At 42.3% G+C, this 13,670-nt stretch overlaps 1 protein-coding gene across 6 annotated transcripts in view; it reads left to right on the top strand.

The window, feature by feature from the left end:
* Positions 1 to 9,134: 9,134 nt before the first annotated feature.
* The window catches only part of ZNF638 (zinc finger protein 638), a 98,492-nt gene continuing 93,956 nt past the window's right edge, over positions 9,135 to 13,670 (top strand). For 4 of the 6 annotated variants that reach the window (XM_038007083.2, XM_073023067.1, XM_007970281.3 and 1 more), the window contains exon 1: positions 9,135 to 9,250. The gene's annotated coding sequence lies outside the window, so the exon portion shown is untranslated. The remainder of the gene's footprint in view (positions 9,251 to 13,670) is intronic. The other 2 variants (XM_007970280.3, XM_007970282.3) reach the window with 1 other exon arrangement.

A 13,670-nucleotide genomic window follows, 5' to 3' on the forward strand; every position in this document is an offset into this window, starting at 1 on the left:
GATTAGCTTAATAACTAACCTTCTGAATGCTTTTCAGGTAGCTCATGGATTTCTTCTTGGTTTGATTCCATTGCTGGTGAGCTAGTGTAATTTTTGGGAGGTATTGAAGAACCTTGTTTTATCATATTACCAGAGTTGGTTTTCTGGTTCCTTCTCATTTGGGTAGGCTCTTGTCAGGGAAGGTCTAGGGCTTAAGGCTGTTGTTCAGATTCTTTTGTCCCGTGGGTGTTTCCTTGATGTAGTACTCTCCCCCTTTTCCTAGGGATGTGGCTTCCTGAGAGCTGAGCTGTAGTGATTGTTATCTCTTTTCTGGATCTAGTCACCCAGCAAGTCTGCCAGGCTCCCTGGTGGTACTGGGGGTTGTCTGCACAGAGTCCTGTTATGTGAACTGTCTGTGGGTCTCTCAGCAATGGATACTGGCACCTGCTCTGGTGGAAGTAGCAGCGTTGAAATGGACTCTGTGAGGGTCCTTAGCTTTGGTTGATTAGTATACTATTTTTGTGGTGGTTGGCCTCCTGCTGGGAGGTGGTGCTTTCAAGAGAGCATCAGCTGTGGTAGTATGGGGAGGAACAGGTGGTGGGAGGGGCCCTAAAACTCACAAATACAAAGAGTATGTGCCCTTTGTCTTTAGTTACCAGGGTAGGTAGGGAAGGACAATTAGGTGGGGAAAGGGCTAGGTGCGTCTGACCTCAGACTCTACTTGGGCAAGTCTTGCTGCACCTGCTGTGGGGGATGGGGGTGCGGTTCCCAGGTCAATGGAGTTATGTTCCTAGGAGGATTATGGCTGCCTCTCCTGTGTCATGCAGGTTGTCAGGGAAGTTGGGGGAAAGGCAGCAGTCAAGGCCTCACCCAGCTCCCACGCAACCCAAAGGGCCAGTCTCACTCCCACTGTGCTCCCCACAACAGCACTGAGTCTGTTCCCAGGCAGTGGGCGAGCAGGCCTGAGAACTTGCCCCAGGCTACCTGCCTCCCAGCTACGGAAGTAAGTAGGGCTTTCCTTCTTCCCCTGCCTGTGGAGTCTGCACACTAGGTTCATGTCCTAGCCTGTGTTCTGGCCAGAAGACTTCTTGATTGGTTCAATTTGTTACAAAGTTCAGCTGGAGGTTTCCTTTTCCCTGTGGCTTTTTCCCAGTGCCTCTGGCAGCCCTCCTCAAGGACCCCTGTGAGGCGAGGCAGAAATGGCTTGCTGGAAGACCCAGTGAGCCTACAGGGCTTTTCCTGCTGCTTCCTCTACCCCTGTATTTCATTCAGCTCTCTAAATAGACTCAGCTCCAGGTAAGGTCAGAATCTTCTAGACCTTCAGGTTCCCCAGTGGGGGTGTGTGTTTGGGGGCAGATGATCTCCCTTTCCCACTTCCACAGTTTGGGCACTCACAGTATTTGGGGAGTGTCTCCTGGGTCCTGCAGGAGCAATCCACTTCCTTCAGAGGGTCTGTGAGTTCTCTTGGTTTTCCTAATGTATTCTTGCAGTCACTCTGGAGCAAAAGTTCATGATGTGAGCCTCCAAACGCTGCTCTGTCCGTCCAAGTAGGAGCTGCAGTCTCATCCTGCCTCCTCTCCGCCATGATTTTCCGTATCTCGAATTGTTTTTGTAGGTAGCATGTAGACTGTGTACACAGTGCTATCAGGGTAAGAGGTTCATAGGATGATGATCCTGCAGGTAAGGGATCATTATTTTATGCTTGAGGAAGCTAATTATTAATATTGCTTAAGTTGGACTCAAGTCAAAATATGTATTGTTTCTAAATCCCAGCTTGTTTTCCACTGATTGATGTATAATGATTTTGAGTCATGGTTTTAATGAATTGATTTCATAGTCTTCATATATTAGTTATGTACTGCTGTATTAAAGATTACCCAAAAACTTAATGGCTTAAAACAATATGTTTTTTATCCTCATCTATGAGTCAGGAATTCAGAGGTAACTTAGCTAGGCAGTTGTTGCTCAGTGTCTCTCAAGAAATTGCTTGGAGGATATCGACCTAAGCTATAGTCAACTGAAAGCTTAATTGAGGCTGGAGGTTCTGTCTCCAAAGTGGCTCACTGAAATGGCTGGCAATTTTCTTTCTTTTTCCTCTCCTTTTTTTTGAGGGGGGTGCTGGGGAGCAGGGCCTTACTCTTTCACCCAGACTGGAGTGAATGCTGTGATCATAGCTCAGTGCAGCCTGGAACTCCTGGGTTCAAGTGATCCTTCGTCCTCAGCCTCCCAAGTAACTGGGACTACAGATAAGCCACCGTGCCTGGCTAATTTTTAAGATAATTTTTTGTAAAGATGGGGTCTTGCTATGTTGCCTAGGTTGGTCTTGAACTCAGGCCTACCAAAGTACTGGGATTATAATCATGAGCCACTGCACCTGGCCCACCTTATGGGCTTCTGTTTAACGGCTATTTGGATGTTTTCACAACATGGCAGCTGGCTTTCTTGAGGGTAAGTAATCCAGGAGCTAGGAACCGTCAGGCAGAAGCTCTGCTTTTTATAATGTAGCCTTGGAAGTCACATAGCATCACTTCCACCACATTATCTTCATTAAAAACAATTTACTAAGTCTGACTCACATTCAAGGGAAAGGGAGTTAGGCTCCACCTCTTGAACTGAAGTGTATTAAAGAAATTTATGAACATATTTTAAAACTACCTTAACAAGAAGAGACAAACTGATTTCTGTTTGCCATTGCATTATCTTTGATTAAAACTCAGAAAAATAACTGCTTGTTTTCTTGAGTTTCTGAACGTCTCCATGTATTATGTCTGGTTGCACCTTACAGTCTCCAAAATTTAAGGATCAGTTAGAATCAAGTTTTCTTGATATTTTTGTCCTTTTTCAGGACAGGAAATGACTCTGGGATTTCTCACACTTTTCATCATGACCCTTTGTCTATTCCAATACTTAGATTTACTTTCTAAAAACAAAAAGGCCATAGTTGCCCCCAGATCCTATTTATTAGGATACTTGCACTTGAGCTGAAATGGTGATGAGATTCTCTATGTCATGGAGACAAAGCCCCATTTATGTTAACAAAGTTTGTGATGACTGTTCTGTTTTCTAATCAGGTGTTGAGCTGTGACTGTGCTGAGCAGGCAGAAGCTGAGCTCTGGAAAGAGCTGCTCAATGCTTGTTGTCTGGCCAATCAGAAAACAGAGTGGGTGAGGGAAGAAAGTGGGGAATTGTGGAAGAAGATGATGTGCAGTAGGATAGATTTGTTTTCCTTGTCAAGAATATTGACATTTTTAAATAGGAATGAGGATTTATTGAAGTAATCCACATGACTACAAGGCATAAAAACTTTGATATAGTAGACTCTAAGATAAAAAATATTTTTCTGGACAGTTGCGGTGGCTTACACCTGTAATTCCAGCACTTTGGGAGGCCGAGGTGGGCAGATCACCTGAGGTCGGGAATTTGAGACCAACCTGGCCAACATGGCAAAACCCTGTCTCTACTAAAAAATACAAAAATTAGCTAGGCATGGTGGCTGATGCCTGTAATTCCAGCCACTTAGGAGGCTGAGGTACAAGAATTGCTTGAACCTGGGAGGCAGAGGTTGCAGTGAGCTGAGATTGTGCCACTGTACTCCAGCCTGGGTGACAGAGTGAGACTCTGTCTCCAAAAACAAAAAAGAAATTTTCTTAGGAATGCCATAAACTGGTGAGCATTTTTCAGTTTTGGATTTCCAGACTCACATCTTATGGTAAAGCTAATTTAGTCCCCTTTCTTCCCACATTTTACATGTAAGAAATCTGAAATCCAGTGAAGTTAGTATCAGTGAAGGAGCTAGAGGGATAACTCTTGGGATCTCTAATCCAGTTTTTTATTCAGTGTTATGCATTGTCTTAAATGGCCTCTAAGGCTTTGTGTGGTCTGCTCCCTTGATAGTTCTTCATCCTCATCTCATCCTTCCTTTTCATTCTTCCTCATCTGAGCTGGCCTTCTTGTTAGTCCTGAAATACATTTTGCCTCAGGGCTTTGGCACTTGATGTTTCTTCTGGTTTGAAAACTCTTCTTCCAGATATCTATGTGTCTTTTCCCTGTCTTCCTTTATATCTCTGCTCAGATATCACCTCATCTGAGATTTCCCTGACTATCTAAAGCATTCCCCAGTCCCTGCCTCATCATTTCCCCCTAACATAACCCCCTAACATTTCCCGTAATGTAGTATTTTTTAAAATTTTACATTACCACATTATATATTTATTATTTATTTCACTAAAATGTAAATTCTATGAAGGCAGGTATTTGATAACTGTTGTATCTTCCAGTTCTTAGAACAGTGACAGAGAGTAAATATTCAATGTAATGTAAGTCAAATTATGTTACTCCTTTGCTCAAAACCTTCTTGTTTCATTCACAGTAAAAAACCAAAGCCTTCAAAATGGCCTATGTTATGGACAGAATTTTGTCCTCCCCAAATTTGTATGTTGAAGCCCTAACTCCCCATACACCTCAGAATGTGGCTATATTTGGAGATTGGACTTTTAAAGAGGTGATTATGATTAAATGAGGTCATAATGGTGGGGCCCTAATCCGATTAGTGTTCTTATAAGAAGAAGAAGATGCATGTGCATAGAGAAAAGACCATGTGAGGACACAGTGGGAAGGCAGCCAACTGCAAGCCAAGGAGAGAATTGTCAAGAGAAACCAAACCTGTTGATACCGTGACTGTGGACTTGCAGCCTCCAGAATGGAGAGAAATAATTTCTGTTGTCTAAGCCACCGAACTTGTGATTTGTTACAGCAGCCCTAGCACACTAATACAGCAAGTGTTTCCAGCTCCCCTCCACCTCATCTCCCATGTCCTCTCTTAATAATGCTGTTGTGGCCTCTTTGGCCTTAGCTTTTTCAAGTACAGCAAGCTGGCATTCACCTCAGAGCTTTTACATTTTACTTTCACTCTTCCTGGAATACTCTTCCTCCTAGATTCTGTACTGCTTATTCACACACTTGTCAGATTTCTGCTCCAATGTTGCCTTCTTAGTGATGCCTTTCTTGACCATCTCATTTCAAATTGCAGCCTCTGTTATGTGTCCTGGTCTTGCTTTGTTTTCCTCCATAGCATTTGTCACCATTTGACATACTATAAATGTACTTGTTAATTGTCTGTCTCCCTGATCAAGGCTGTATGTGCCACGAGGGCAGGAGTGAGTGTTGCCTTTTGGTTTGCTACTCCTTGGTGGCTAGAATAGATCCAGGCACAGAGTGCACCCTCAAGTAATATTTTGTTCTGCGGTATTTTATGTGAGGGTCAGTCAGGTGTGGCCACAAGAGGAGTTCCAGGAGAAGCTCAGGGAAACAAAGTTTACTATGCTCAAAGGTCCTAAAAGCAGGAAGCATGCTCTGCCATACAGGGCCACATGAGGAAATACCCAAGTCCATCAGGAGGCAGAGGGGGCAGGAACGAGTGGCAGGAGGAAGAGCCCAGGCCAAGGCCTTTATTGGAGTTTCTCAGGGAAAGGCAAGACAGAGCAGGGTAAACAGCTCAGGACTGGCTAGTTTGAATCATTTCCGCAGGCTCTTAGCTATAGGAGTGGTCTGTAGTTGCCTGGCACCTGCCCCTGGGACGACTAAGGCAGAGGAATATTGCCTCCTGGGGTATACCGGCCAGATAGAGGAGGATGGCTCTGATTTGGTAGTTTGCATATGAAAGTCAAGCTCCGGCTCAACTTTGCCTTCTCTAAGAATTGGCTAGCCCCAGGAGTGGCAATTTCTCCCCAGCCAGAAAGGTTAATAAGATGTCAAACATCATAATATACAGAAAATACAAACATAAACAATACATATTTACTGGCTCAGTTAATGAAATGGCCCTGACTCACAGGTGGACAAATAGATCGTTAAACCAGACTGGAAGGGCCGTAAATCCATTTTTATACATGGAAACGCAATAGTTTTTGTTGTTTGCTTTTTAAGGGGAAGATATATTTCAATTATGTGAAAAAGGATGGTTTACTTAACATCTGGAACCTTCATGATTGCCTTTATTCATTTGGAAGAAAATGAAGCTAGATCTACCTCATACCATAAAAATTATGTTAGATTGATTAAACATCTAAATGTAAGAAATAAAATTGTGAAGTTGTAAACAAAAGTGAACAATTGTGAACAACTGTGAAGTTTAGATAACTTAGGAGAATTTTGTGTAATTTCTGGGTGTGTATGCTTCAAGGGAGTGGGATGAAAAGAAAACTCAGAAGTCATAAATGAAAAGATTGATTTGATTTAATGAACATTTAGTTTATAATAGTAAAAGGTAGAAACAAAATTTCAGTGAGGAGAAACTAATTGCCACATATTTGACAAATATATATATAGTGAGAGCTACCTCTGATAAGAGACAATCACTTCACTAGAAATATGCACAAAGAATATGAAAAGGAGTTATTTTAAATGAAGAAATACACATGACTCCTGCCAAAGCCTGGACACGGGAGCCTGGCTGGGAGCTCACCCTCGGTCCCTCCTTGTGTTGCCAATTTTTTAGCAGCAGATAAACCAGTTAAATGGAGACTTAAAAAAAAAAAAAAGAGAAAAAGAAGTATGCCTGTCTAGTAGATATGAAAAGATGCTCGACAGTGACACACACACACACACCCACCCACCCACCCACCCATCAGAGTCATTCATTCTTGCAAGAAATATTTACTGATTTTCTACTATGTATCAAGTATCATTCTCTGTATTGGAAATAAAGCAGTGAAGAAAACAGACAAATATCCCTGACCTCAGGGAGCTTACATTTCTAGTGGAGGAAGATGGAGAAGAAACAAATAAATAAATTATTGGTATATTGGAAGGTGATAAGTGCTGTGCAAATTAATAAAGCCATATAAGGGGCCCACGTAAAGGAAATGAAAGAAATTTCGTTAAGTTACTTTGCCTAACTCTAGGGAAATGTTTGAAAATCTAGATGAAATGAATGCTTTTCAAGCAAAATATAAATTACCAAATTCATCGTGGAAGAGAGAAAAATTCTTACCCAACTAAATATCATAAAGTATCAAGAGAAAATTAGAGAACAACTCTCAGAAAAAGCACCAAACAAGATATTTCAAAGGTGAATTATTTCAAACTTTAAAGAACAGATAGAAGTCCAATGATATTTAAAGTATTTCAGGTTTGAGAAAGAAGTGAGTTTGTAGGGAAATGGTTCTTTTCTTTTCTTTTTTTTTTTTTTAAGACAGAGTCTGACTCTGTTGCCCAGGCTGGAGTGCAGTGGCACAATCTCACCTCACTGCAACCTCTGCCTCCTGGGTTCAAGTGATTCTCCTGCCTCAGCCTCCCAAGTAGCTGGGATTACAGGCACACACCACCAAAGCCAGCTAATTTTTGTATTTTTAGTAGAGATCGGGTTTCACCATGTTGGTCAGGCTGGTTTCGATCTCCTGACCTCGTGATTCACCCACCTCGGCCTCCCAAAGTGCTGGGATTACAGGCATGAGCCACCTTGCCCGACCTATTTTCTTACATATTTAATGGAAGTGACACTTTGTAGAAACTTTTTGGGAAGTTTTCCTACAACACCTATTAAAATTAAATGTATATACACACATACACATTAAATCTAGCAGTCCCACTGTGATGATTCTAGCCTTTAGAAATTAAAGCATCATTTGGTAAGTCTTTGTATACAGCAATGTTTGTAGTAGCAGAAAGACTGGAAACAACTTCAGTGTTCAACAACAGGTTGAATAATTGCTGAGGCAGCTATACTATGAATATTATATAATTATTTTAAAAAGGATTATATGGTTTACTTGGAGAAATGTCAGTAATCAGAAAAGCAGATAGCTAATGTGCGAAAAAAGACATTTCCTGTTACATGCAAATAATGTGTTTGTATGATTATGAAGAAATGTGTAGAAGGAAACTTATTAAATGTTAACATGGGTTATTTGGTGTTTAGGGGGCGCTTGTTGGCTTTTTCTTTGTTTTTGGTTTGCTGTCCCTAGCAGGATTTTTAGTTTGAAATGAAAATCCGATTAAGATATCTTTTTAAAACGACTTTTCTTTTGAGTCTCTCAAATGCTTGTTTTAATGTGAATAAAAGAAATGCATCTGCTTGAGTGCTAGGTAAAACCGATGTGTGAGACTCAGGGTGGGTGGTGTGATTTGTGTGGTATGCATAAGGCAGGGCTTGTAGCTTTACCAGATTTTGTCCAATGACTGGGTTTTCATATTGGTGTAGTATAGTCACCTTGAGAAGATAAAACATTGCATAACACCGTTCTTTAACTTCTGTCATCCCCAGGTTTTTCATGGGTAAAATGAGGATTACGAATACCTACCATACAGATAGGGCTTTTTATTGTGAAATGACAACAGGATTTTCAGAGTGTTAAAGTTTTAGCTGAATAAGCTTTAGTTGAATTCTAATTTACAGTTTTGAGTAGCAATGACACACATCATTGCCATAGGGATCAAAAGGTGCAAGGTGACAGGATAAAAGCAGGCAAAATCTTGACCATACAAAGCATTATATTATGTGCTACGCGTGAGTATAACCTGTTATAATATAATGTTATTATTATTATTATTTGAGATGGAGTCTCACTCTGTTGCCCAGGCTGGAGTGCAGTGGTGCGATCTCCGCTGCGATCTCCGCTGACTGCAACCTCGGCCTCCCTGGTTCAAGCAATTCTCCTACCTCAGCACCCCCAGTAGCTAGGATTACAGGCGCGCGCCACCACGCCCGGCTATTTTTTGTGTTTTTAGTAGAGACAGGGTTTCACATTGTTGGCCAGGCGGGTCTTGAACTCCTGACATCAGATGATCCACCCACCTCGGTCTCCCAAAGTGCTGGGATTACAGGCGTGAGCCACCGCGCCTGGCCATATAATGTTATTATTGAATGCACAAAATGATCAGGGAAGACTTCATGAAGGAGGTGAGACAATATAGATCTTAAAAGGATGAGCGGTTTGGAGAGGACAGGCACAGAACCAGCAAAGGGGTGGAGACGGCGCTGGAGTTCTTTTTTGTTTTTGTTTTTTTTTTTTGCCGCAGGCGCCTTGGCCGCCGCCACGCGGGAGCGCCCCCTTCCGGGAGCCAGCTCCCCCGGGCTCTTCTCGGGCTTCGGGCGAGCGCAGTGCCAGCGATACGCAGGCGCCGGGAGCCTACGAGGGCTCGCAGGGGCTGGAGAGGCGCGCATGCGTGCAGCTCATTGGAGGCGGTAGCTTTTTCGGCGTCGAGACTGGAGGCAGAGTGCTAAACTGTGTGGGGCGCGAATGGGATCCGGCTGTTAGTCGGGTAGGCATAGGTAGGACCGCTGCCCTGTGGGGAGTAGGGGGTTGGAAGGCGGAGGCCCGTATCGTGGGGGTCCTGAGCCCTTCCTGCGAGGTCCGGGCCGACTATTGTATCTGTGTCGCAGCGGCTCCGCACAAAATGGCGGCGGGCAGACGGCGGGGGCGGGAGGAGGTTGGGGGACCCCCGGGATGGGAAGGGAAGCTGTGCTGTGCTGTGCTGCCCTGCTCCGTCGTTTGTTCACCTCGCTACCCGGGAGCGCCCGTCCGGGCACCCGTGTAGGACCGTGCCTCGAGAAGAGCTGCCTGACGCCGTTGCACGGGGCCGAGGATCTTGAAGAGCCTTTTGGCGAGGCCGAGGCGGCCCCTTCCCCAGCCGCACAGGGCCTGCCGAGGCTGCGCCGGGCCTGACAGCCGAGGAAGCGGTGGTGACGGAGCGCCGAGCAGGGAGGAAGCGTTCCCGTCGGGCCCGAAGAGGCGGTGGAGTTTGAGCCGAGCCTCCTCTGGCCAGCGACATTGTGCAAGAAGCGTGGAGAGAAGAGCGTGTTTGTGTTTGGAGCTGGGGAGGGGAGTCGGTATGAGGGAGGGAATGTTAGGATCCAGCGGCTTTTTCGGGCCGGCATTCTGTGCTGCCTAGTTGCAGGTATGAAAGCAAAGAAAATGTCACCTGTGTGTGGGAGATTGAGGACTCATAAATGGTTGTGATACCTAACAGCATCTCCAAGTTTCTCAGAGAAATTGTGAAAACAACGTCAGTGAATTGTTTTCATGTGATTCTTTGCTTGGGCCCCGTTCTCTTAAAGGGAGGGGGAATGTATATATCACAGACTGGAATCCTTGAGAACCTTTGAAATAGATCTTTTGTTGTTTGAGGTAATTGGTAATGAGGGATACTTCAGTATTACAAAATCATTAATTGAGCTAGACAGTGAAGGCTACCTGAAGCTAATTTTTCTTAATCTTAAAATTTGCCCTTAGGCGAAGTTTGGGGCGAGGACCAGGAATTGTAGTAGTCTAAAGGAGTCCCGATGAAAAACTTGTCACCAGTATCCAGCGACTTAGTTAAACTACTTTTTCCAACGAGCTTTGGAATTGTGCACACAAAATTTTCTGCGTTTTTCCCTCATTTGTTATAAAGGATTATTTTTTCAGGGATGTTGTGCTTGCTGGTTCAGATTTACAATTAAAAATTGATAACCTGAAAAAAAGGATTGACCAAAAAAAGGTGAAGTTAAGGAATTTTTCGCAGAAAAACATGTTGATGACATTACTTCAGATAACTTTAAATTTTGTTAATGATTAGACATTCGAGACTTAGTGGACTTACAGTTGCTATCTTTTAAAAAAATTTGATAGCATTTTATATTTTATTTTGTACTCCATATTCTGTAATATGTATTTTTAAATAATTAGGTGGCATTCCAGCATGTTAATACACTGAAATATGCTGGGCCATTCCTTCCTTGGGAGTTTATTTGTCTTGGAACCAAGAAAGGGTAAATATAACAGCTGGAAGAAATCACAAAATCTAATTCGTTTTTATTAACAAGTTTTCATAATATGTTTATGGTCACATACTTATTGTATATTGGTTGTATTTGTTTTGTAATTTTTTTTTGCATTTTGTTTCGGAGGGTGTGTACGGCAGTTACTCTAGTTTAAAAAGGTTTAGGTACTCTAGTTTAAAGTTGTCACTGTACTTGAAGACTATCTTACGGTTTTTCTTGGGTGCTCTTAAGTAGGTGATCTCTGGAAATTTTGTTCTTAGGTAGTGGAAGAAAATGAGACAAGTTGTTTAGTGGAAAGAGAATAGGCTTTGCAATCAGAGGATCTGGAATCAAATCTCTTCCTCAGTGTGTGTGAGACTTGGGTAAATTATTTTAGTCTTTCTGAGCTTTTGTTTCCTTATCTCTAAAATGGTGACATTATTACTTCCTGCTTGGGATTTTTGTGAGTGACTGTTAAGTGAGACAGTGTATAGAAAACTCCTATTCCTTGGCAGATACTAGGTGCTTAATGTTAGCTGTTACTTTTATTTCAAAATTTAAGTGCTTAGGCAGCATCATTTGATAGAAAATTATTATCTGTGGGTATTCTAATTAAACGGCTTAGAAGGATTTAGAGTAATATAATTTTGGAGTTGAAAGGCAATCTAATCTAACTTTTATTAAAATGCTTTGTGCTTCTGTAAACTTTTTACATGTCTCTCTTGTAGAACTTATCAATATATATTGTAACTATTTATATGATTGTTACGTTAGTCTTTGTATCTTTCCCAGTGCCTGGTATGTATTAGATGCTAAGATGTTGAGTGAGTGAACTCAGCTGATAGTCTACTAGAGCCTGGACTCTAAATCATGCTCTTTCCATTGTGCCTTAATGTATACTGTTTAAGGTTTGGACTAAATTTGTCCAAATCCTTAATAAAATGCCTTATATACTTAGAAACAGTACTTCCAGTATTGGTACCCAGTAACACAGTTTGGGCTGTTTAGCAAGGGAACAGGCGCTGATGAATGTTGCAATGTAGTGGTTTTAGAGACTCTCCAAATTGAAAGTAATTATGTTTGTGGCTAAAACTAATAAGCCCTCATGTGTATCCAGTTTATCTACTCTTCACTGCTTTAACTTTGTTTAGTCTTTTGAAATTTGTGATGGAAAATTAAAACGGAAGGAAAATAAGTATATAGAAGATGAGAATAATGGAAAGGAAGAAGAGTGAGGAAAAGGTGAGATGTAGAAATAAAACACACAACTATAATAATGGGGGTGAGGGCTGGGTGCGGTGGCTCATGCCTGTAATCCCAGCACTTTGGGAGGCAAGGTGAGCGGATCACGAGGTCAGGAGATCTAGACCGTCCTGGCTAACACGATGAAATCCCATATCTACTAAAAATAGAAAAAAAAGTTAGCTGGGCATGGTGGCGGGTGCCTGTAGTCCCAGCATCTGGGGAGGCTGAGGGCATGAACTCAGGAGGCAGAGGTTGCAGTGAGCCGAGATTGCTCCCCTGCACTCCAGCCTGGGTGACACAGCCAGACTCCGTCCAAAAACAAAACAAAACAAAAAAACTCCGGTGAGGGTCAATAATAATAAGGGTTTTAAATTGAAAAGAAAGTCCAGGAAACAGGTAGGTTTAATGTACATATGTTTTCTTGCTTTGTTTTGTTTTTGAGACAGGATCTCACTCTGTCTCGAAGGCCACCGTGACTCACTGCAGCCTCTACCTCCTGGGTGCAAGCGATGTTCCTGCCTCAGTCTCCTGAGTAGTTGGGACAACAGGCACACATCACCACGCTTGGCTAATCTTTTTAAAAAAAATAATTGTAGAGACAAGGTCTTGCTGTATTGCCCAGGCTGGTCTTGAACTCCTGGACTCAAACCATCCTCCCATCTTGGCTTCCTAAATTGCTGGGATTACAGGTGTGAGCCATTGTGCCTAGCCTGTTTCCTTAATGGTTACCCTAAGAAACATATATTTTGGATTTGTTTTTACTCTTTTGAACCAAAATATGTTTGTCGTTCATATCAAGTTTTAAAAAGATTTCCTATCTTATTTCCACAGTCTTTGTTTATTAAGCTTTTAGCTAATTTGCCTGTTGTCTCTGCTGAGTATGAGTTGCCAACTTTTAAATATTTTTACCAAAAAAACTCCAAAAACTATTTTACTATGGAAAATTTTAAACATATACAAAAGTAAAGGGAATGATACTAATTCATTCATGTGCCTATCCAGTTTCAGTTATCTAGCTAATGGTCAGTCTTGTTTCATCTCTACTTGCTTATTTTTAAACAAATCCTTCTATCAGTTCAGTATGTAGTTCAGAATTTTCTCTAGAGTGTTTAGGAAAAAACATGCGTGTTACACCTAAAACAATAACAGTTACTATGAGTAATTAATTTTGATATCAGATATTCAGACAGATACCAGATTTCCCCAGTTATCTCACTACCTCCCACCCCCATGCATATGTGGTAAAGGTTGTTGGAGTAAGGATCCAACTAATGTTCATAATTGGTTACGACTGATGACTCTCAAGTCTATAAACTCCTCACCTACCTTTTCTTACAGTTTACTTGTTGAAGAAAAACTTTGCTTTTTATACATTATTAGGTAATCCTTTACTTCATCAGCATCTGAATTCATGAATTTTGATGTGGCTTTAAAAATTTACTTGATAAGGCTGGGCATGGTGGCTCACGCCTGTAATTCCAGCACTTCGGGAGGCCGAGGCAGGCGGATCACCTGAGGTCAGGAGTTTAAGACCTGCCTGACCAACATGGAGAAACCCCGTCTCTACTAAAAATACAAAATTAGCTGTGGTGGTGGCGCATGCCTGTAATCCCAGCTACTCTGGAGGCTGAGGTAGGAGAATCGCTTGAACACAGGAGACGGAGGTTGCGGTGAGCCGAGATTGCTCCATTATACTCCAGCCTGG

Source organism: Chlorocebus sabaeus, chromosome 14 (genome assembly GCF_047675955.1).
Source record: "Chlorocebus sabaeus isolate Y175 chromosome 14, mChlSab1.0.hap1, whole genome shotgun sequence".
Taxonomy (NCBI): Eukaryota; Metazoa; Chordata; class Mammalia; order Primates; family Cercopithecidae; genus Chlorocebus; species Chlorocebus sabaeus.